We start from the raw sequence: 23,176 nt of genomic DNA, 5'->3' as shown, positions 1-23,176 counted from the left end.
AATGAAACTGTCAATGTCTCTCATGCTTTCTTCCTTTGACAGATGCTCCAGTCCCTTCAAGAAGCTTGGTGGCCATTTGCAGAACTTATTTAGTAGGTCAACAACTCCCTTGCTCTGTGAAGCCCAGCCCTGGACACGGCACTCCAGATGTGGCCTCAGCAGTGCTGAGAGGAGGGGAAGGATCACCTCCCCGCATTGGCCAGTGATGCTTTTCCTAATGCAGCCCAGGGGGCTGTTGGCCTTTCCCATGAGGGTGCATCGATGGCTCCTGCTCAGCTGCTTGTCCTCTGGCACCCAAAGGTCCTTCTCTGCAGAGCTGCACTCTAGCCATCCTCCCACCAGCAGGATAGCCACAGGATGGCTGGATCACAGGCTGGCCTCCCCCAGGGACTTGCTCAGCAGCAGCATCAGAATCTTGCCCATCTAGGAGATGAGCTTCAGCTCTGACACAGGCCGCAGGGTGCTACAGAGTCACCTGGGAGAGCAAAGTCCTCTCCTGCCAGGGCTGCACAGACCAGGCCTGTTGCCCTCTGGCCTTGGCCACTGCAGCCTTTGCTCTCATGCTGGGAACCTCCTTCATCCTTCTGCTGCCCCTTGCCACCCACTCCAGCATCCTCTGCTGGGCAGCAAACCCTTCCCACACAAGGGCTCCCATCCCTGGGTACCAGTGTCCGTGTGACAAGCCTGCCCTTGGCCCTGGTGCCACACCTGAGGTGCTGCAGCCCACATGGGCCCCAGAGCCCGCTGCCTGGGTGCGCGGGAAGCAGGAGCCCCCTGTGCCACCACAGAGCTGTGACATCAGTGCCGTAAGCGCTGAGGAGGGGCAGGGCAGCTCCCACGCCTTTGGCGGTGGATGGAGACACAAGGTCTGTAGGGGAGACCTACAGGAAAGATGAGGGGAGGGGGACGCTCTGTGTGATGTCAGGGCAGCTCAGACAGATGGAGCTCTTCTAGTGGATGGGCCAAGGGGTGAGGTCGGAGCTTGTGCGTGGATCAAAGGGAAGACCAGCCAGGGTGGCACTGAGGGAGGAATTAGTTGTGGTTTGACCCAGTCCAGCACCCAAAAGCCCAGAATTAGTTGCTCATTGACCCCTTACATGCCCAGCATGGTGGGGGTGAGGATCAGAAGAAAACTCACAGGTCAGGACAAAGTTCAATAGGAGAAGCAAAAGCTTTGTGTGCAAGGAGAGCAACATGAGCAATTCGCTCACTCTTGCCATGGGCAGGCAGGGGTTTAGCCATCTCCAGAAAAGCTGCTCTTCAGCACATCTGCCAGTGACACGGGAAGACTAATGCCATGACCACACATGTCCTCTTTTCATCCTCCTTTCCCTGAGCTGTTATTGATGAGCACAATGTCCTGGGATATGCAATATCCCTGTGGTCATTTGAGGTCAGCTGCCCAAGCTTCTTGCGTCCCTCCAGTCTCCTTGTAGCGCAGGCAGAGTGTGAGAAAGAGAAGCCTTGGTGATTACTCTGCAGCTGTGGCCAAAACACTGGTGTGTGGTCAGCGCTGCCTTAGGAAGAGATGCAAAGCACAGCACCAGAAGGGCTGCGGTGAAGAACATGCACTCCATGCCAGCCAGAGCCAGGACAGAGTGACAGGTCATACAGTCAGGGTGAGGCATGAACAATGTCTTGAAATGACCTGAGGAAACCAGTGGACCACAGAGCCTGGCTTTTCTGGAGGAATCAGTCTCCTTGGTGATCACTGCACAGGTAAGCAAGGATGCCAGGAGGCCAGGGGCTTGTGGGCAAGTTCCCCATGACCAACAGCCCACCCAGTCTGATGCCCACCTGCACCTGGGACTCCAAAAAGTAAGAAATCCTCAGTGATGTGAAGACCAGTGCCAGCCTTGTTGTAGTGACTGTGAAGTTGTGGTGTCCCTGATGCCCAGGCACGTGGGGAAGGAGAGCAGCAGAGCACAGCCCTGGGACAGGAGGGAAGGAGAACCTGGCCTGCTGAGGGCACTGGCAGGTGGGGTGCCATGGGGGCAGGGGCAGGGCCCTGAGAGCATCCCTAGGCCTTCCTGGCCCTGACCAGCCTCACCTGGGGCCTCCACCCAAAGCTTTGTCCATGGCTCCAGGAGACCATTGAAGCCAGGCAGGAGTTTCAACCCCAGCGTGATCTATGCTGTAAGTCTTCAGGCAATATTTTAGACACAGCATTGCCTGTCCATAGACCTTGTTCATTTGGCCTTGCAGGCTCATTTTCCCTCTTGATACTTGATGGGACGTCCAAGGAAATGACACTGTAACCCTTTAAATCCTAGGGGCTCTCTGCTTCCTTACTTCCCATCCCTTCATCAGTTGTTAGGAGGAGGAGAAGGAAAAGCAAGTCAGGCTTCTGGGTGTCAGGGACTGAAAAGGAGGAACAAAATTGTTACCTTCAGCTCCTTTCATAGAGGTATTAAATCCTTCACAGGAACCAGAAAGCACTGAGATTTCTCTGCCCCCCCCCTCCCCCCTTTTAGCAAAGAAGTTCACAGTACCCAAGTAAAGCATTTGTTTGCATTCTGTTTACAGCTTCAGGCACCCCATGATGTGGAGGTTGGTCACTGCATTACCTCTGGCCAAGAATATTCTTATTTCCACATCTTACGATTGCTTATCACATTCCTGCCAGGCACCACAGTTCCAAGACTCGCTTCATCTTCCTGACCACCTCCCCGTTGGGACTGGCAGGTCACTAGGAGGCTCCCAAGGCCTTCCCTTGTGCAGGCAGAACAAGGGCCTTGCCCTCAGTTTCCCCTCCGCAGGAAAGTGTTCCAGCCCCTGAGCATCTCAGTGACCCTTCACTGAACTCACTCCCAGTCATACACATCTTCCATGCTGTCATGGGTTCTCTCTGGAGCCATCCAGCAACTTCTTTCCTCTTCCCTCCCCAGTCAACACCAAAAATTAACACAGCAGTCTACTCATGGTCTAACAAGTGATGAGTACGGGGCACAATCACTTCCCTCACTCTCTTGGCAAGGCACCTCTTCATACGCTCCAGGGCACTGCTGGCTGCCTCTGCTACCAGGTCACGGGGTGGGATTGTGTTTTGCCTTCTGTCCCCCAGCACCACCAGGGCCTTTTCTGCACAGACACTGCCCAGCCAGGCAGGTCCCAGGCCCTGCAGCTGCAGGGTGTTAGTCCATCTAAGGGAGGTGCAGGCTCTGCCCTTGGTCCGTCCTGCATCTGTGCAGCTCCTGACAGGGCGGCCACCCCACCTGCCAGGGTTCCCCTCCATGGCATCCCTAGGGCACAGGGATGGTCCTCTCAGTTTGGTGCCACCGACAGACACTGTGAGAGTTGCCTCCACTGGATTATCTTTACAGGTCTTAAACTGTAAGCAGGAGAGCCCCCTGTGCTGCCCACAATGCCCCAGTATGTCCCAGTGGCCTCCAGGTGGGGTGTGAGCCCTTCCCCACTGCTCTCTCAGCCTGACCACCCAGCTGGTGTTTTACCCATCTCTTTCCGTTCGCACCCAGAGTGTCAAGGCCTCACGTGGGCAGAAGAACACTGATGAAGACCATGACAAGAGTTTTGCTGAAGCCGAGGGAAATGACATCCACTTTGGAGCTCCTCACGCACAACTGCAGGCTGTCAGGTTGGTGAGGTGTGATTTACCCTTGGAAAATCCACCTTGACAGTTACCCTTTCAGGTGCCGGAAGTGGGGAGTGAGTTTTTTTATTTATGACACTTGATCATGCTTCACATTGCTTGCAGATATGAAAAATTCTTCTGCACCTGTGTGCAGCCAGTCCTCTAAGGCAAACAGGTGGGAGCTGGTGCAAAGGAGCTGCAGCACCCACCTGCAGAATTGAGGAGAGAAGTCTGATGTAAGGAGAAGGGATGTAAAGTCCCCAGGGACAATGAGAAAAAGGGTGGGCTTTGGGACATTCAGAGCAAGATTGTCCATTCTGTGTCAGACCTCAAGGGACTGCATTTCCTACCACTCCAGACCTCCTGAGGAGATCTTCTGAATCATTATCACTTGGAGAATGCTGCTAGAACCTCCTCTCTAACCAAAAAAGCATCAAAATATAAGCGATGAAATAAATATTAATTATTTTCAGGTGCACTATGAACTCCTCTCTCTTACCTTCATATAAGAATGAAACAACTCCAATTAGCTTATCTTTAAGACTGGAGGGAAATGACAAAAAGATAAATACCTCATTAAGGCATTGAAGTCTGCTTTCATGAACCTGAGCTACTGAGAAAAGACTGAACCAGCAACTGAAGGAATGCAAGTCAGAAGCAATACTCAAAATACCTTCAAACATTAATGGGTCCCGCTGAGGGCCTTTACTGACAAAGTGTCCCCATGGACTCGTTAGAGTAGCTAATTAGAGGCCAGAACTGCAGGTAGGCAAAGGTACTGTGTCGGTGGCTGTAATGCTGCAAAACACATTTGAATTTTTTATGAAGCAGAAAGGCCAAGCCCTGACCCCCAGGCTCTTGGAGGGCAGAACATAAGACCCTCCAAATCAAGTTTCCTGTCACAGGCCTTGGTGGCATGGGCAGCTGCCAGTGCCAGGGGGACAGAGGCCTCAGCCCCCTGTGGGGCCATTCAGCCTTGCTGCAGCCCTGGGCCATCTCCACTGCAAGTTGCCCTACACTGTCCATGTGGCACCTCTTTCTGCTCTGGTGGTTGGACTCTTCCTTGCTTTCCTACCCAGCCCTCACACCCGCATTTCTTTGCCTTTTCTGAAGTTTCTCCCCTCATCCCTGCTTGTTCCTTGAAACTCAAAGCCATGGGACGATCCAGGCTCCCTCTGGTTGAACTCTGGCATCAGAGGGCAACTCTCCGAGGGACATTTCTTCTTCCTCACATCCAATCTTACCCTTCCAAGCAGCACTTTGAGGAGGTTTTCTCTTCCTGCCGCTATCAGGAATCACTCCCTTATCTCTGACGTTCCCCTTCAAGCAGGTGCATGCTATTACTGTGGTGCCCTGAGGCTCCACTTTGGCAGTCTCAAGGAATCCAGGACCTTCTGTCTGTCTCCACAGGCTCCATCCAGGCAGGTATCCTCCACAGCCTCTCCAGTTTTTCCCCATTCCTCCAGAATGAGAAACCTCAAAGCCCAGACACAGATAATCCGGATGTGGCCACAACAGTGCTGTGTCAAGGGGGATGATGCTGAGTCAAGGGGGATGATCAATCCCTCTTCTGAGTGGCCACCTATGGTGAAAACCTCCAAAGAATCACCAAAGGAGGACAGACAATGGCCAGGGAGGAAAGGGAATGGAGAGGTGGGCTTCTTGCATGGGAGGATACAGGGGTGGTCAAGGAGAAGCAATTGTGCGTGGGAAAGGAGGGAAAAGTTGGGAAAGGGTGAAGAATAGGAATTAATAGGAACCAGCCAAGCAGCCCTGCATCTGAGCAGCAAAGCTTGGAGTGGGAAAGGAACGTCGCAGGTCATCTGACCAACTTTCTGATTGGCTTCAACAGCTGCCGGGAACCGAAGTGGTTCCTCCAATCATGAAGGAAAGATCCATGGTGGATGGAGATCCAGAATCATTCATGCTGGAAGGGACCTCAGGAGGTGTCCAGGCCTACATGCTGCTCAGAGAACGATCAGTTCTGGGTTTGAAGCAAGTAGCTCAGGCTTTCCTTCAAGTGGGGCTTGAAAAGCTCCAAGGATGGACATGGCACAAGCTCTGTGGGACATCTGCTCCACTGCTTGACTGTCTTCATGGGGAAGGACATTGTCTTCCCTTGCTTCAGCTGATGCCCATTGGCCCACATCCTCCCATCATGCACAACAGGCAAGAACCTGGCTGCATTTTCTTGCTGATATGGCCCAAGAAGGTATGGGAAGGCTGTTATTAGGTATCCCCAAAGCCTCCTCTTCTCCTGGCTTTGCACCTTTCAAATAAGGCCCATGACGTCCTGGGCTGCATTAGGAAGAGCACTGCCCAAAAGTTGGTGGAGGTGATCTTTCCTCTCTACTCAGCCCTGCTACAATTTGTCTTGCTGACTTGCCCTTGATTTCTACTTTACCAACATCACCCATACTTGACTGAAATGTGCCATCCACATTATTCACCACCCCTGCCTTGTCTTTTTGTTCAAAACAAGTCCACCAAAGCATTTGTGCCACGTTGGTGAGGGATCATCTTCCACTTTCCAATCAACAAAGCCCTTGAGTTAAACTTATTTTCTGTAGTGGTCTAAAGGAGATGTTGTTCTCCTTCTAACCTTCATCAGGAGGTTCAGAGAATCTGAGCAGAAGACCTTTGTACATGGAGGAGTTAGTGATGAGTGTCACAGAAAACCTGAGCAGGACTGTGCTGTGCTCCACGTACCTCTTGGCCTTCAGGCTGTGCTGAGCTGAGTGTGCCCCTGGGTTGCAGAATAAGCCATATTGGAAGAAGAAATCTGCAGGAAGCTGCTGGTGAATGGCCAACCCCACGCACTTACCTTTGCCTGAGACTGCAGTTGCCAACTCCCAAGTGAACATCTCCTCTTAGAACACGAGAAGTGATGACTAGAATGGGTTTCCCTGGCAGAAAACACTTCAAGAGCTGACAGGAGCAGTGTGGGATAACCCTTCTGCAGGCAGGATCTGCACAACTTGCTGCACCACTCTCCCAACGCTGTAAACTCCGTGTTCCCGGCGTCGGAAGGGACGGAATACAGCTGACACGATTGTCTCCGTGTGAGGAGAGTTTGCTCTAACCAAGGCCATTTGAAATGACACTTTGTCTCAGAGTCCAAGTGCCTTTCTTACTGCAGCCATAACCAGCTGGGCTGCTGATGGCCAGTCCCCGAAGGAAACTGGAGACTCCAGGGACCTCAAACTTGCCTTCATGGCCACGTGCCTCCTAGTGGCCTATGAGCTTCTCAGATGTCATGGATGTCATAATGATAGCCCAGATCATCAGTCTGCTTGTGGCCTCGGTTACTCCTTGGTTAGTGGTTCCTGAATGGGAGAAGGCAGTGATAAAGAGATCCACAGCAATGGAAGAGATGGCCAAGGACCCTGCAGGTGCCATGAAGGCTTTTCAGGAAGTAGTGTGAGAAATAGCCCCTATAGCTGTGCAAAATGGAATGGCATTAGATATGAAGCTGGCGCCTCAAGGCAGAGTCTGTGCTGTTCTTATCACCAGCTGTTTTGTATACGTAGATCAAGGTGTGAGAATTTCTACAGATATATGAGTAAAAAAAAATTTGGACACCGACTATAATTTATCATGAGCCCCAGAATGTTCACACCTTCTCTGGAATTCAAGACATTTGGAATACACTGACGTCCTGTTTTCCTGATTTATAGCTATGGGTTAAGAAGTTCATCTCCAGATGCCTTTCTCCTCTTCCTCTATGATCACTCCAATCCATTTTACCTATGTAGCTTCTGCTTTAAGGTTCAGAGAGGAAAAGTTAGACTGTCTTTCAGTAGTGTCTGAAATATTCCCTATGGGCAACTCTTCAGTTGTGGCAATAGACCTCATGGGGATCTGTATGAAGTAAAAATAATACAGATGAGAAATGTATTTTTTATTTATTAATTTCTAACCCACTCACACACACACACACCCCTCTGATAAGTAATCCCTCTTTTATTCCTGTGTACACCCTGTTCTATAAGGAAAGTAGGCAATAATTACTGCCAAGAATTTGCTATATTCAGCTGCAGAGTTGGTTGAAGAAGTCTGATGTAAAGTGATGTAAGTCTCATGGGGCTGAGGACAAAAATATTGAGGATGGAGTGCTGAGGAGCAAGGCTGTCCACATGGTGTTTAGCTCCAGGGACTGATTTTCCTACCTGTCCGCACCTCCTCAGGAGACACTCTGCATCAATAGCAATTGGGAAAGCCTTCTATCATTTCCCCAAAGTGCTCATTACCTGCCTTTCCCTTTCACTGTACGGCTGAAACGTATCTCATTAAGTGTACAAGCCAAACTTGAAGACCAGATGTCCCTGATGGAAGAGACAGGGCTCGTCAGGGTGTTCTGCCTCGTCATGAGCCCAGGGTGTCTGTGGTGCTGTGGACTTCAGGTGTTTGGAAGAGACTGAAGAAACCTCTCAAGAACACCAAGTCAGAAGCAAACCCCAATGTCCCTGGAAGCATTAACAAGCTCCACTGAGGGCCATGACTGAGAAAACCTCCCCATGGCCTTGTTAGAGCCCATCCTTGGAGGCTGTGAGTGCAGGAAGGCAAAGGCGCTGTGCAGGCAGCTCTGCTGCTGAGCAAAGCCTTGGCTTGCTTGATGAAACAGAAAGGCCAAGCCATGGCCTGCAGCCTGTGGGAAGGTCGGTGCTGTCCCTCACACAGGGCTCAGGGCCCTTCCTGGGCACCATGGAAGGTGGGCATCCAATGCCCAGTGAAGGATAGCAATGGCACAGCAACTTCCAGCTTCCCGGTGGGGCTGCAAGGAGGCAACGATGCCCCCGTGCCGTGAAGACATCATGTTATGTCATGGCCCTCAGAGGCAGAAACAGCTGCCTCAGCCAAGGGGACACAGACCTGGGTCCTCTTGGCGCCTTCCTGCCTTCCCAGTGCCCTCTGCCATCTCCACCACAGGCTGTCCTACATGGTTGGAGCCCTGCCCCTGTTTCCCTGCAGGCTGTAGGCACCATCTCGCTGCCCTGCCTTGCTCTCACCCCAACAGTTCCATGTGTTCACTGAGGTACCTCCACTCTCACTGGCTGTTCCTTGAAACACAAAGCCATGGGCTGATCCACGCTCCCTCTGGCTGAGCTCTTGCAAGGCAGCAGGACCCTTGGTCACAGTTCTTCCTGCTGAGGTCCAGTCTCTGCTTCCCAAGTTGAAACTTTGTGACATTTTTTCCTCTCTCCTGCTGTTTTCCACTGCCTAGGAAAGGTTTACCATCTCAGAAAATACCCTTCCCGCAGGGAATGCAGCCAGGAAGCCTTTTCTTATGCTCTGCTCTCTCACCAGAGAGAAAGAATACTCACATGGTCTCCCAAACCACGTAACTGCTGCTGGCCTTTCAGCTTCTCCCTGGGACATGACCAAGCCATGTGCCTGCTGCTGTCCCATCATGTCCCCAGGCAAAAACAACCCCTTTCCCAGCCCTTCTCCTGGATGGGGCCTATGGGGTCCCTTTGCAGAGGGACTGTCCCAGCCACGTTCCTGATGCTGGCCTGTCACCTCCAGAGGCAGAACTGACCTCACAGACCCCTCACAGCCAGGCACGTCCTCCTGCATGAAGAGTTCCTGAGACCGATTTTCCCTCCCAATACCACACCCCTCCATCACCCTCATTCTGGCCCAGGTCCTGACCGCAGAAAAGCATGCTTGTTTCATCAGATTTGTCAAATATCTTTCCCACAACCCATTTCCCACAAGCTCATCTTCAGCTGAGCCCCTCTATTTGTGTTGACACATTTTATATATGCCTTTATAGCTCTATGGTGTTTTCCCAGGTTGGACTGACCTCTGGAGGTCATCGAGTCCACCCCTCCAGGTGAGGCAGGGTCAGCTAAACCAACTTTCTCAGCAACTTGTCTAGGTAGGCTTGCGATATCATAGAAGCACAGAAACAGAGAATCATTTAGCTTGGAAACGAACTTAAAGGTCATCAAATCCAAATGTAAACTCAGGATGGCCAATTCCATCACTAAATCATGCCATGAAGAACTGCATCTACCTCTTTTTGAAACACCTCCAGGGCTGATGATTCCACCAGCTCCCTGGTTCCAATGCTTGAGCACCTTTGCAGTGAAGATGTTTTTCCTCATATCCAATCTGAACCTTTCCTGGTGTAACTTGAGGCTCTTGCCTCTTGTCCTGTCACTTGTTATCTGGGAGAAGAGACCTACCCACCCCATCTACAAACTCCTTTCAGGTACTTCTAGAGAGCAGTAAGGTCCCCCCTGAGCCTTCTACTATCCACACTAAACAACTCAAGTCCTCTCAGCCACTCTTCATCCAAGCAGGGATCCAGACCCTTCACCAGCTTTGTTGCCCTTCTCTGGACACGCTCCAGGACCTCAACGTTTCTCTTGAAGTGAGGGGCCCAAAACAGAAACACGTTGTTTGAGGTTTGACTTCAGCAGTGCCGAGTACAGGGGGTAAATCACTGCCCTGGTCCTGCTGGCCATGCTCTTTCTGATACCAGACAGGATGATATTGGCCTTCTTGGCCACCTGGGCACACTGCTGGCTCATGCTCAACCATCTGTCAACCCTCACCCCCAGGGTACTTTCCCACCAGGCAGCCTTCCATCCACTCTGCCCAAAGCCTGTAGCGTTGTGTGGGGCTGTTGTGACCCAAGTGCAGAACTGGCACTTCTCCTGGTTGAAGTTTATACAGTTGGACTCACTCGAATGGTCCAACCTGTCCAGATCCCTCTGCAGAGCCTTCCTGCCCTTCAAGGACATCAGCACTGCCACCCCACTTGATATTGTATGCAAACTCACTGAGGGTGCACTCAATCCCCTTGTCTGGATTGTTGATAAAGTTCTGAAACAGGACTGGCCCCAACACTGAGCCCTGGGGAACGCCACTCCTTATGGGCTGTCACCTGGATGTCACTCCATTTACTACCACTCCTGGGGCTCGGCTGTCCAGCCAGCTCTAACCCAGTGTGGAGAACACCCACCAAAGCCATGAGCAGCCAGTTTCTCCAGGAGAATGCAGCGGGAGATGGAGCTAAAAGGCTTTCCTAAGGTCCAGGTAGACAGCATCCACAGCCTTTCCCTCATCCACTAGGCAGGTCACCTTGTCCCAGAAGGAGATCAGGTTCATCAGGCAAGACCTGCCTTTCATAAACCCATGCAGGCTGGTCCTGACCTCCTGGTTTTCCTGCACCTCCTGTGTGATGGTGCTCAGGATGATCAGCTCCACAACCTTCCCTGGCACTAAGATCAGGTTGACAGGCCTGTAGTTATCTCTACCCTTCTTTTATGTGGCACCACGTGACTAACATTCAGCCTTCTTGGACCTCACCAGTTAGCCAGCACTGTTGAAAGTCATCATTGTGGTGAGGCAATAGAGAAACAGACCAATGATTTTCAAAGTGTTCCTGCATCACAGGATGTCCATTGTCAAGGACACATTCAAAAGCACCTTGTCCTTTCTGGATATAAGGTTCACCTGAACCCCATGTCCTCTGGGGCGGCAGAGGCATCACTGGCAGCAATGCCTTCTCCTGCAGCACTGCACAGTCCAGCCCTGCATGTCTCTGGTCCCAAGGACAGCATGGATTGCTCTCCTTAGGGACATCTCATTTCACCTTCACAGTGACCTCTGTCCACCACCCCAGCATGCTCTGCAGCAAAACATTTTGCTTGTGTCTGACCTTGGACACTTGGTACCCATTATTATTTTTGTTGTTACATGTCTGAGCTTGGCCCTGGGGACACAGGTGTGGTTCAGGGTAACTCTGCTCTGAAATAACCTAAATCAGGGAGGGGAAGGGGAAAAGTCTTATTTAACCAGCGTGAGGAAGCCTTAGGATCAATAACCTCACATCATACTGGGGAATTTAGAGATTCTGTGGGTTTACATGGCAAGGGTTTGGGAGTAGTTTGGAGGTGTTCGTAGGGCTGGCAAAGGTGAGAAGAGATCCAGAGCTGACTCCATGGCCATAACAGCCACTTTCATTTGACTCCAAAATGGACCAGCCCCTGCCCAAACCTGAGCCAATAAGCAATTCTAGTGGCACGTCTGTGATACCCTAAGGCAGAAAGGACAAAACACAATGGGAGAGGAGTGAGAATGATGTGAGAGAACAACCCTACAGACATTAAGGTGAGTGAAGAAGGTGGGAGCAGCGAGACAGAGGCTTGGTGGGATCCTGCAAGCCTGTGGTCAAGTAACCACCCACTGACAGTCACAGGACAGTGCAGTGACAATGCTCCTTTAGGTGTCTGCAGGTACTTTGCATCGGCATTCTAGCACAGTTGACAGATAGTCCAACAGCTGTGATGCTCCCCTGGATCTGAAACCCTGCATCATTCGTGTCCACCTTGGTTCTAGGAGCAAAGAAATGGTGGAGTCTCATCTCCCAGGGGAGTGAGGCAGGACAGCAGCAGAGTGCAGGCCCCAGGTCACACACTGGCAGGCTGTGGCCTGTGCAGAAGGAGGGAACACTCTTTCGGGTGCCCTGGAATTGCCTCACAAGCATAAACTCCATTGTCAATGTTGGACCTGTTGGAGGCTGCTGTCCTTGCCGAGCAGCTGTGCTGAGCTCTGCCACCTGCCTTGGCACTTGGTTCCCTCAGTGTCACAGCTCTGTCTGCAACAGGACGGGCTCCAGCTGCCTCTGCGTGGGCCCCTGGCTGAGGGCACTGCTGCACATGTGGGCTGAAGCCCCCCAGCTGTGGCACCAGCCCAGCTCTGCCTGGCCATAAGGCAACCTGGTACCGAGTGTCCCCGAGCCTGCGGGTGCAAAGGCTTTGCTTCAGAGCAGAGACATGGCCTGGGCAAAGGAGAGCTGAGTCTTTAGCCCTGAGACTACAAACCCAGACTTACATGCCTACATTGTGTGAGAGTAACTGAAGACATCACACACCAAAACCACACACTGGAGATCTGAGCTGCTTTCATGTGAACTTCCTTCTGTACTGTCTACTGAAGGGTTAACAAAAGTTGACTCTCATGCTGAAAGCTTTTTTTTCTAGTAGGAGAAATTCCACTGCTGGAAATAAGTGTCTGCAGAGCTGAGAGACAAAACATCAGTGATTGCCTCATCCTGCTGCCCAGCAGGTTCCCCTGCAGCCCCAGGGACACCTGGAGGGAGCCCAGAGGGTCAGAGGAGGGAGGCAGGGAGAGCTCAAAAAGCAGACTTTGGTGGGAGGCTGCTGAGAGCTCACTGCTGGAGAAATCTGCAGAGCCCTTGAGCCGGTAAGTGTGTGGCTGCAGGGCAATGCCTCTGCAGTTCCTAGCCGGGTCTGCAGCAGCTGGGGCACCCCCAGCCTGTGGGACCGTGTGGGAGCCTTTTGCTGTGGAGGAGGCCAGTGTGCTGCAGAGCAGGGCTTCCCTGCTGCAGCGTGGGAGGGCCAGGGCATGTGGGCTGCCTTGTGCCAGGGCCGGCTGCAGGGCTGTGAAGGTGGCTGTGCAGGCAGGGGTGCCCAGGGCTGTCCTTGCCAGCAGGGTCCCTGCAGCCCAGGGGGCTGTGTGCTGGGGCAGGGGCTCTGCCGCCTGCCAGGGGCAGCTCTCAGCCTGCTGGGGGGCTCCCCACAACTCTGGGGGCGTATGGACTGAGCCCCGATAGGGAAGGATCTCTCTGCTGTTGAGAATGTGCTGCATGGGTGAGCACTGCTTAGAAGTATAGGTTACCCTCAGAATATGTCTGGATGAGACTTTTCATATCGAAGGTCAGCGCAGGGATTGCTATGATAAATACAGGGCTCTCCTCAATCTGTGTTTTCAGTTTTCTGTTGTTGGGGGCATGAGAGGGAAGGCAGAAATGTTAATGGAGATCTCGAGTTTGAAGATGTCACTGAGACTCCCAGCTGTATCTCTGAGTGATGAGGAGGTCTGCCAGGAGCCTCCTGAAGTGCCCTCAGCCACTCCTCCGCCTATCAACAGCAGCAGCAGCACCTTTGCTGGAGCCATCAGGGTCATTGTGAGCTGACCTTTTCCCCCTGCGGACAGGACCCTGCGCCCAGCCAGTGCCCTGCAGACAGGCAGGTTTGTGTAGGGCCAGAGCACAGAGGCAGAGGTGTGGTCTGTGAGCACTGACAGGGGAAGACCTGGCACAGGGAGATACTTCCCAAAAGGAAAATCTCCTGACAGCCAGAATATTGCAAGGACTGATAGAAAACTTCAGACAGAATTGTTGTTGAAGGGAGAATCAGAAAGCTCTCTATGCCCATGTGCAGTGCAGACCCCTTTCTCTGAGGCATCCCCCTGGCCTGCTCTCCCCCCAGCAAAGCCTCTGCCCTCAGGGCTGGGGGTCCCGAAGAATGAGCCACCCCCTCTGCAGCCAGAGCTCCAGCAGAGCCGTGGTGCAGCTCTGCAGCCATGTGCCCCGGTCCCTCTGCAGAGCACAGGGGCTGAGAGCAGCTGCCCGGCAATGTTGGTGTGTGGGAGGTGGCGAGCAGAGCTGCCCTCAGTGCCCGGCACACTTGCCCTGGACACTCTTACCTAGACCATCAGTGCAATTTTACTTCTTTCTCTGCCTTTTTGTGTTAGTTTTATTCTCTAGCTCTTGCTGTCAGGCTCTCTGGGGATGGGTGTTTCAGCTGCAGAGTCACACTCTGACCTTGTGGGTCCTCTCCTGCAGGTGTGTCCATGGGAACAAGTGTCCCAGCTTTCCTCTCACCTGTGGGGCTGTGGGCAATGCCCTATGTGGGGCTGGGCAATGGGCTGGTTCTCCCTGAATCTCATGCTCTTGTTAGGGCACTTGGCTACCTCCTTGAAGTTCCCTTCCAAGCAGTGAGTTGCCCTCCAGAATGGTAACCTGTCCCCTCGCACTCATTAGTGATCTGAAAGCCCCACATAGAAGCGTAGAGTTTCTGTGATGGAGCAAATGCTGTTGGGGTGGAAGAAATGAGCTGTGTATCCTTTGCTGTGGGTGGGATGCTGAGTTCTGATGAAAGTCTACAACCTTTACTGGTCTGTGGTGGGTCAGTCCGTTCTCAGCAGTGCCTTGTGGTATTTCAGGGTAACATGGGAGTGTGGCCACCATTCATCTCAGGAAGGTGCAAGCCCATAGAAACTGGGAACCAGCAGGACAGACCATCTCCCCTCACTGGGCACTCACCCACAGGCAATCCTCTTGCCTCACAGACCTCACTCTGTTCCACCTGAGGGCAGCAAAAATGCTCTGCTTTTCTGACATCCAAGAATACTCAACAGGAGAGATGGGGGGGAGCTGTGAAAAAACCCTAAAACTCTCTTAAAATGCCTTCACCCTTCCTGTTACTTAGCACTGGCGCTGCAGACGCTGACCAGCCCTTCTGCGTTGGCACTGGTTTCAAAGGACAAAGTTAAACACCAGGACTGGTCCCTGCCCCCACCCACTGCTGCAGAGTGGGGCTGGCTGGTCAAGAGCCCGTGGGCAGATGCCCTGCTCTTCATCACCCACACGGCCAGCACCAAGCAGGGCTGCAGCCACACAGCTGCAGGAAGGTCTCCGAGAAAAGAGAGGGATGTCTGTGTGTGACGGGGGGATGGTCTGTGGGAAATGGCTTTGATTTTGCTTTCAGAAGTCTCCCATAAACTATCAGTTTCTTTTTCTCCTGTGACAGGACCATATGCCCAGAGGCAGCAGATGTCCAACAGCAGCTCCATCACCCAGTTCCTCCTCCTGGCATTGGCAGACACGCGGGAGCTGCAGCTCTTGCACTTCTGGCTCTCCCTGGGCATCTACCTGGCTGCCCTCATAGCCAACGGCCTCATCATCACCACCGTAGTGTGCGACCACCACCTGCACACCCCCATGTACTTCTTCCTCCTCAACCTCTCCCTCCTTGACCTGGGCTCCATCTCCACCACTCTCCCCAAAGCCATGGCCAACTCCCTCTGGGACACCAGGGACATCTCCTACTCAGGATGTGCTGCACAGCTCTTCTTGATTGTCTTTTTCCTTTCAGCAGAGTATTTTCTCCTCACTGTCATGGCCTATGACCGCTTTGTGGCCATCTGCCAGCCCCTGCACTACGGGACCCTGCTGGGCAGCAGAGCTTGTGTCCACATGGCAGCAGCTGCCTGGGCCAGTGGGTTTCTCTATGCTGCGCTGCACACGGCCAATACACTGTCACTGCCGCTCTGCCAAGGCAATGCCCTGGGACAGGTCTTCTGTGAAATCCCACAGATCCTCAGGCTCTCCTGCTCACACACCTACCTCAGGGAAGTGGGGCTAATTGTGGCGGTGCCGCTTTATTCTTTGGCTGTTTTGTTTTCATTGTTCTGTCCTACGTGCAGATCTTCAGGGCTGTGCTGAGGATCCCCTCTGAGCAGGGACGGCACAAAGCCTTTTCCACGTGCCTCCCTCACCTGGCCGTGGTCTCCCTCTTTCTCAGCACTGCCACGTCTGCCTGCCTGAAGCCCTCCTCTATCTCCTTCCCATCCCTGGACTTGGTGGTGGCAGTTCTGTACTCGGTGGTGCCTCCAGCACTGAACCCCCTCATCTACAGCATGAGGAACCAGGAACTCAAGGTTGCAATGTGCAAACTGATAGCTGGATGTTTTTCTGAAGCATTAAAATTATGAATAGCGTTTATAATGTAATTCATCACAGACCCAGACTATCTTCTGAATTTTTTTGTAGTTACTTATGGTATTTCATTTCTGATAAAGTTGTCATCCCCATTCTAATTCCTTCTGTGGTTTTCTTTTCTGTAGGTGCCCTGCTCTCTCTTCATCTAACAAAGCTAAAGGGGCATTAAACAATTTTATTTTTCCTGGGATTCTTTCTTCCAAGGCCTTTCTGGAGCTGCAGGGACAGTTCCTGTGTCCACAGACGGAGGGGAAAAGGTTCCTGGCATGGCAGCAGTACCAGGGAACACCACCCCTTGGCTCTCCAGTGCTGTCCTCCTTCCACTTCCACAGTATCCTTCTGACCCCTTGCCTTGGTGTAAGGCCTGAGTGCTCTGGCAGCTTGGTCACCACCGTGCTGCGTGGCGGTCCTGTGAGCGCAGGCAGGGGCAGGCAACAGGCACTCTGTGACGGTGCTGGCCTCCATAAAATGTTCTGGATTTGTGGAGACCACCTGAATGCAGCACTGCAATGTGCTTCCTTGAACCGAGGTCCCCGTGCCCGTTGCTCATGACGAGGGCCATCTCCGAGAGGTGCCGAGCAGGGCGCGACACCCCCGGGCTGAGGTGCTGCCAGCCTCTGGCAGGGGCAGCAGGAGGCCAGGCATTCACTGTGCCTGCTGCACTGCTCTGCTTCCTCACTTGCCAGGGATGGGCTCGTGCCTCTGAGCACCCCTGTGTGTGTGAGGCTGGGGTTCAACCACACCAGCAGTGCATGAGGCCAGCTGAGGTGGGGACACCTCCCAGGGCCCGGACGTTCCTGTGTGTGACCGCAGGAAGAAAGCGCGCTGTCCCAGGGATATTCATCTCAGCCGCCTTGGGCAGGCTCATTGTAAGTGTCTCTGTCTGATCACGGCGCCCTTTCTGGATGGTGCCCTCAAATGTGTCCGAGCAATCAGGAGATTCTGGGGTCCTGGGAAAAGGCAGACATCCAGCCTTTGTTCAGGAAAAGCAAGAAGGACAATTGGAAGAAATACAAGCTGGTCATCCTCACCTTAGTGTCTGGGAAAATGACGGTGGAAATACTCCTGCAGCCATTTCCAGGTAATTGTGGGACATCAAAGGGGTTGCTGCACCCATACATATTGAGGGAAGAAGGGGATGGTTTGTACCTGGACCTTTGCAAGGGTTTTGACTTTTTCTCCTGCAGTTTCTTTATAGGCAGATGAAACTTCTGGAGTGAAGAAATGGAGGATACTGTGGGTGGGAAGTTGGCTGGTGGCTTGTGGCTATGTCTCGAGCTAGCTCAACAGCGTCAGGGAGCAAAAACTGACCTTGGGAGAGAGACACAGTTATGCTTGTTGGAAGGAAGCCATGGGAGCAAGAAGAGGAACTTAAAGATAGGGAGTGGTCTGCAGAGCTTGTGGCCTTGTAGATAAAGGGAGTTGCTGAGCTGCTGTGTCTGTAATAAAAAAAGAGCCAAGAGTGGAAAATTGCTGAGCTCAGTTACAGGCTGACACATCAGCCCACTGCAAAGGTATAAAAGGCTTGCTTGATTTTAATAAAGTGTCTTTGAGGTGTCTTCGAGTGTCTTCGTGCCTTTGATCCACTCCCAGAGTCAGTGCATCATACGCCACAGGGGCTCAAGACCAAATGTCACCAGTGGTCAAGTCCTCCTGGTGGCCACTGACTAGTGGCATCTTCCAGTGCAAGCACTTGGGCCAACTGTGTTGAATGTCTTTATTGTCTCCCAGCACAAGTTGACAAAGTGGCTTTTCAATCCCTTCTGTGGATGATGCCAAAGTGGGCAGAGCCCTTGAAAGATGCCATCCAGTTCACCCTGCCTTGAGCAGGACAGCTGAACAAGGGCCTTTACAGGGGCTTCTCCCAACCTGAGATATTCTAGGACTCATTGACTCACTTCCCTGGAGAGCTCAGTTAGGATGGGATAGCAGGGGGAAGAAGGGAAAACAGAGGCGCAGAAACAGAGACAAAACATGGTCCAGTAGAAACAGAGCAGTTCCCCTGAGGAATGTTTCTCCACCCAAACTGTGGGTAGGAAATCCATGAGATAAATTGGCTGAGAGAAGCTTCCCTTCATCTGCTGGGGTGCTAAGCCATGGGGAGGGTGACGGCTGAGGACGGTATCTCGTGGTCAGTTGTGTCTCAGGGACTCACGTTCCAGCAGGAAGCCAATGGCTGTGGCGGGGGCAGTGAGGCCAGTTCTGCCTGCGGAGGGGACAGGCCACCAGCAGCAATGTGCCTGGGAAAGGGGCTGTGAGGTCACCTCTGCCTGACACAGCGCGTAGGGCAGCCCCTGACTCATGGCTGGGACACGTGCTGTTAAGCTCCATCTGCCAGTGTCTCGGGCAGGCCAGCAGAAGGCCCCTGGGTGGCACATGGGCTGTGAGATCCCCTCTGCCTAAGGACCTGGGCTCACTCCACCAAGGGGCTTATTTCTTGCTTGTCACATCTCTGCTGCCTGAGTACATCTTGGCACAGCAGCAGGCACACCACTTGCTCGTGTCTATGCAAGAACTTGAAAGGCTAGCAGCCTTGGAAGAGCACGGTGAGGCCGTGGCATGGTCAGGGGAAAGGCCACAAGGAGGGTGACGGGTCGGGATGCCTGCCTGAAGGGTGGTTGCCCAGGTGGTGAAGCTTTCCTTGGAGGTAGGGAAGAGCAGGAGGGAGAAGCACTGCCACCCAGTGCAGCTGGGAAAGTGGAGACTGGAGGTCAGGAGGAGGAAATGTCACTCAAGGGCTTGTGCTGTGGTGGGAGACGTTGTCCAGAAGGAGTATGAGATCAGTCCATGTCTGTGTGTTTGAAGGAACAGCGTGTGAGGGTGGGCAGACATCAGTGCATGTGTGGCAAGGGCAGGGTGACAGCAACCTGGGGAAGCCAGATGGGTGCCTGCAGCCTGCCGGGGAAAAGCAGCAGCTGTGGGACAGCGTAGGGCAACGTGAGATGGAAGGCAAAGGGCACGGGCAAGGCTGGAAGTCACCAAAAGAACCCAAGGGTTGTCCCCTTGAGTACAGCTGCGGCGAATGAAGAGACAGGACGCAGCTTGATGCAAGCAAGTTGTCCGTTTATTAGTGATTTTCTTACAGTTATATACGTTTCTATCTTCTACATATTACACACTGATTGGTTAAATCTTAAGCGTAAAAACCACTGATTGGTTGACATTTAAGGCACACCCTTAAAACAATAGGAACTGATTAGTTTACCTTGACATAGCAACAATTCCTACTCTAAGATTAGGGGGTTTCTTCCTACGCGACTTTCTTAATTAATAAAGTTCCTTACCGGCACTATCCGTTCCCTTATCTGGCTACTTGTTCCTCTTTGTCCGTCTGGTTGCCATCTCAACCACAACGGCTCAAGAGTCTGCAGTTAGTTAGCTTGCTCCTTTGTTCCCAGGGCTTGTGCCCTACAAGTTCTAACATGTCTCTATTCATCAGGCTAACAGTACTTGGACTCTTGTCCTTGAGGCCTTGTCCTACATCTCCCCCTTCCTGTTGCACAAAAAGAACCCTTGAAATCGAACGAGTTTTTGATTTTTGTAAGCATTGTAAAAGACAAGGTATAAGTAATAAAACATACAAAAAAGCAACTAAAGCATATATAATCATCTTCACTAAACTTCTTAACCATCCTGAAATGCCCCAACCACTAAACAGTTTATCTAACCAATCCCAAGTATCACTTTGTTGAAGATGAGAAACTCCATTGATTCCAAACGATCTGAAAGGTTCATGCAACACGTCCCTTCAAACTCTTCACAACCATGACCTTGTGCCAGAAGCAAAAAATCTATTACAGCTCTATTTTGTAATGTCGCGTGGCGAACACTATCAAAATCTAATAAAAGACCAGACAGGGCACTGCTTGTGGCATTAGTTTGGCAAGCCAACAGCCAAGCTTATCTAATGTTGCCAGAGCCTTTCCTGCAGCAGCTCCAGGCAACAAAAGAGATGCAGTAAAGCATTGGCCAAAGGACCAAAATTGCATGTTATCATCACAATCAGGGGCAAATGCATGAGTGCCATGCTTTGCCCTTCGAGAGTAGCGATGTTGTAAAATCATAGATGTGTTAGGAGTCAGGACGGAAAGCTGCCCTAAACTGCACGGACCTCCTTTTATATGAGAATGACAGGCCATGCTTGATCTCCACAAATAAAAAATACTCCAGCAGGTAGTGAGAGCGGAGCATTGCTAGATTTAGACAAGTTGTTAGCAATGTAATTACACCAGATACTTGCATTTCTAAAAACAGGATGAATAGGGGAAACGTCCCATGCCCTAGATTGATTCTTTCCTGTGTAGTTAAATTTTATGCAAAAATCCATTTTTACAGAACCAAGGAGTTCAATTTCTTGTGGTTCCAAAGCGGCCAGTGGGAGATGGGGTGTCCATACATCCCAATTGTCTGTCACATTTTTTGATACGTTTTTGGGTGGAAAAAGACTTTGAAGGTCCCTAGGTATAGGCCATTCATCTAATGGTAAGCCCACAAGACATGTGGAAAAAGGCTGATCCGGAGTGGCCATAGCAAGACACAGAGTATCCTGTCCAGTCAAGTTTGCAAACATGACCCAAACATTTACCTTTGGTAGAAAAGGCCGATAAGAGCTACCTTCAATAGGCCAAGGTCCAGGTATGAACATCATTATCCATATTAATGATGCTTGTTTCTCCTTTTCTTTTTCCATTGTTCATAGCAACATAACTGTAGAAATCGAGACACTGTCCAATCTGGTTCATGACAGTGTCGTTGAAAGTCCATGTAGGGGAAGATAATATCTGCTAGTGGTGCCGTCAGTGCGCTGGGGATCTGGTCTGGTCCAAACGTATTACCTTTGTTAAGTGGTTTGATCCAGGGTGATAGTGTTTGTTCTAAGCGCTGTAAAAAGCGAAATCTATATTCTATGTCCTGATTTTGGGTATCTGACATTAATGCAAAACAGAAATCCTCACGCAGTTTTTATTTCATTCTGTAGGGTCAGTGTCAGTATCAGTTGTCTGTGGTAAAGGTTCACGGAAAGGTCTTACATTCTTCGCTGGGATCCATCTGGGTCCTTTTTCTGTGGAGACACAAGCATAACCTTTTCCCCATGTAACAAGGGGATATGGTCCCATAATTTTACCTGTTTCTGGATCTCGAACCAATACTGGGGCTTTATTCCTGTCTCGAAGGAGGTATTAGCAGTAAAATGTTGAACTATTGGTGGGTTGTTATCTATTAAAGAGCAATTAAAAAAAATAAAAACATACAATGCTTTCTGTAACCGTTCCTCCGGAATAGCCATGCCCATTCCCCCTTTTTGTTGTTGTAATAGACGTTTTAGACACTGATGAGACCGTTCAATGAGAGAGTGACCGGTGGGGGAATGAGGAATGCCAGTAATATGAGTTATACCCCATAGGGCAAAGAAGGTTTTTATAGTTGTTGAAACATAAGCTGGACCATTATCTCTCTTTATCTTTGAAGGAATACCCAAGGCAGCAAAAGCACGCATTAAATGTCTACGAACATCTCGTGCCTTTTCTCCTGTATGACAAGAGGCAAACAAGGCACCTGAAAATGTATCAATGGAGGAGTGGATATATTTAAGGCTACCAAATTCAGAATAATGTGTGACATCTGTTTGCCATAATTGTAGGCTTTGTAATCCTCTAGGGTTAACTCCTGCAGCAATTGATGGGAAAAAATGTTTTTGACAATCGGGACAGACAGCAATAATATTTGACGCTTGTTGAGAAGTAAGGTCAAACTGTCGTTTAAGAGCTCCAGCATTTTGATGGAAAAAAGAGTGACTTAGTTTAGCTTGTGCAATACGGTCTGGCAATACTTGAACTGGTAACGTCAATAGATCAGCTCGATTGCCTTCTGCAAGAAAACCAGGTAGTGAGGTGTGAGACCTAATATGCATAACAAAATAAGGCACAGATCGAGAGTCCAAAAGGAAAATAAGTTCCTGTAACAGGGTAAAAAGTTGTGAATGTGAAACATTCCGCAGCACAGAAGCTTCGGCTCGTGTAACAATACCTGCAACATAAGCTGAATCAGTAACAAGGTTGAGTGGTACGTTCCATTTTCGGAAAAGGCGAGCAACTGCATTCAGTTCTACTGTTTGAGGTGAACCGGAGACTGTCTCTATGTCTGAGTCCCATCGTCTCCATTGATCATCCCACCATAGAAGAACAGATTTATGTGATTTGCCTGATCCACCTGTAAATACAGTAAGTGCCTGTAAGGGTTGTTCGCTTCTTTTCGGTTTTAACATCAGACGAAAGTCAACATTAAACAGTTTGTGTGAAGGTGGATGGGAAGTGATTTGACCTGTATAGTCGGCAAGTGCCCTAACAAAGGTGTCTGATTGCTGATAAAGCCATTGTAAGTATACTGTTGTTATTGGTAGACAAATAGAGACAAAATCCTTCCCTGATAAGGTTAACAGGCGTGATCTAGCTTTAACAATCAGGGAGGCAAACATTTCATGTTGTGTCAAAATAGTTTTTGTAGACTGGTTAGGTAAAAAGATCCATTCAATAATTAACAAGGGGTCTGAGTTCTGAAGGTCCATTTGAACCATGAGGCTGTCGAGCAGGGTTTAAAATAATCAAGTAAAAAGGTAGTTCAGGGGCCCGTCGGTGGGCCTGTCGAGAAGCGATAGCTGAGGCAACCTTTTGTAAAGATGTATCTGCTTCAGAGTTAAGATTACGTGGAGAGCAAAGATTAGTGTCCCCTTTTAGTAGGTCAAACAGAGGACCCAAGTCTGTATTAGAAATTCCCAATAGTGGTCGAACCCAATTTAATGTTCCCAATAATTTTTGTGCATCATGCAGGTTCCTTACATTGGTATTGATCTGCCATGGTTGAGGAACAATAGTTTGTGCTCTTATTCGCCAGCCCAGATATTTCTAAAGGGGGAAACTTCTGGACCTTTTCTGGTGCTGTACAGAGACCTGCCGAATTCACGGCATCTGTGACAAGGGCTACAGCTTTCTCCATGACTTCGTGATGTTGTGCTGCCACTAAAAGGTCATCCATATAACGATACA

The 23,176-nt window shown here is 50.9% G+C and overlaps 2 pseudogenes; both read left to right on the top strand.

Moving 5' to 3' along the window:
- Positions 1-7,016, top strand: part of LOC114018152 (ankyrin repeat domain-containing protein 26-like) — a 74,114-nt pseudogene extending 67,098 nt beyond the window's left edge.
- An 8,169-nt stretch (positions 7,017-15,185) lies between these two features.
- LOC106631149 (olfactory receptor 14C36-like) lies at positions 15,186-16,126 on the top strand (annotated as a pseudogene).
- Positions 16,127-23,176: the final 7,050 nt, after the last annotated feature.

The sequence above is a fragment of the Falco cherrug genome, chromosome 16 (genome assembly GCF_023634085.1).
Source record: "Falco cherrug isolate bFalChe1 chromosome 16, bFalChe1.pri, whole genome shotgun sequence".
In the NCBI taxonomy this organism is placed as follows: domain Eukaryota; kingdom Metazoa; phylum Chordata; class Aves; order Falconiformes; family Falconidae; genus Falco; species Falco cherrug.
The sequence above is the reverse complement of the archived record's forward strand: the minus strand, read 5'-3'. Positions and strand labels throughout refer to the sequence as shown.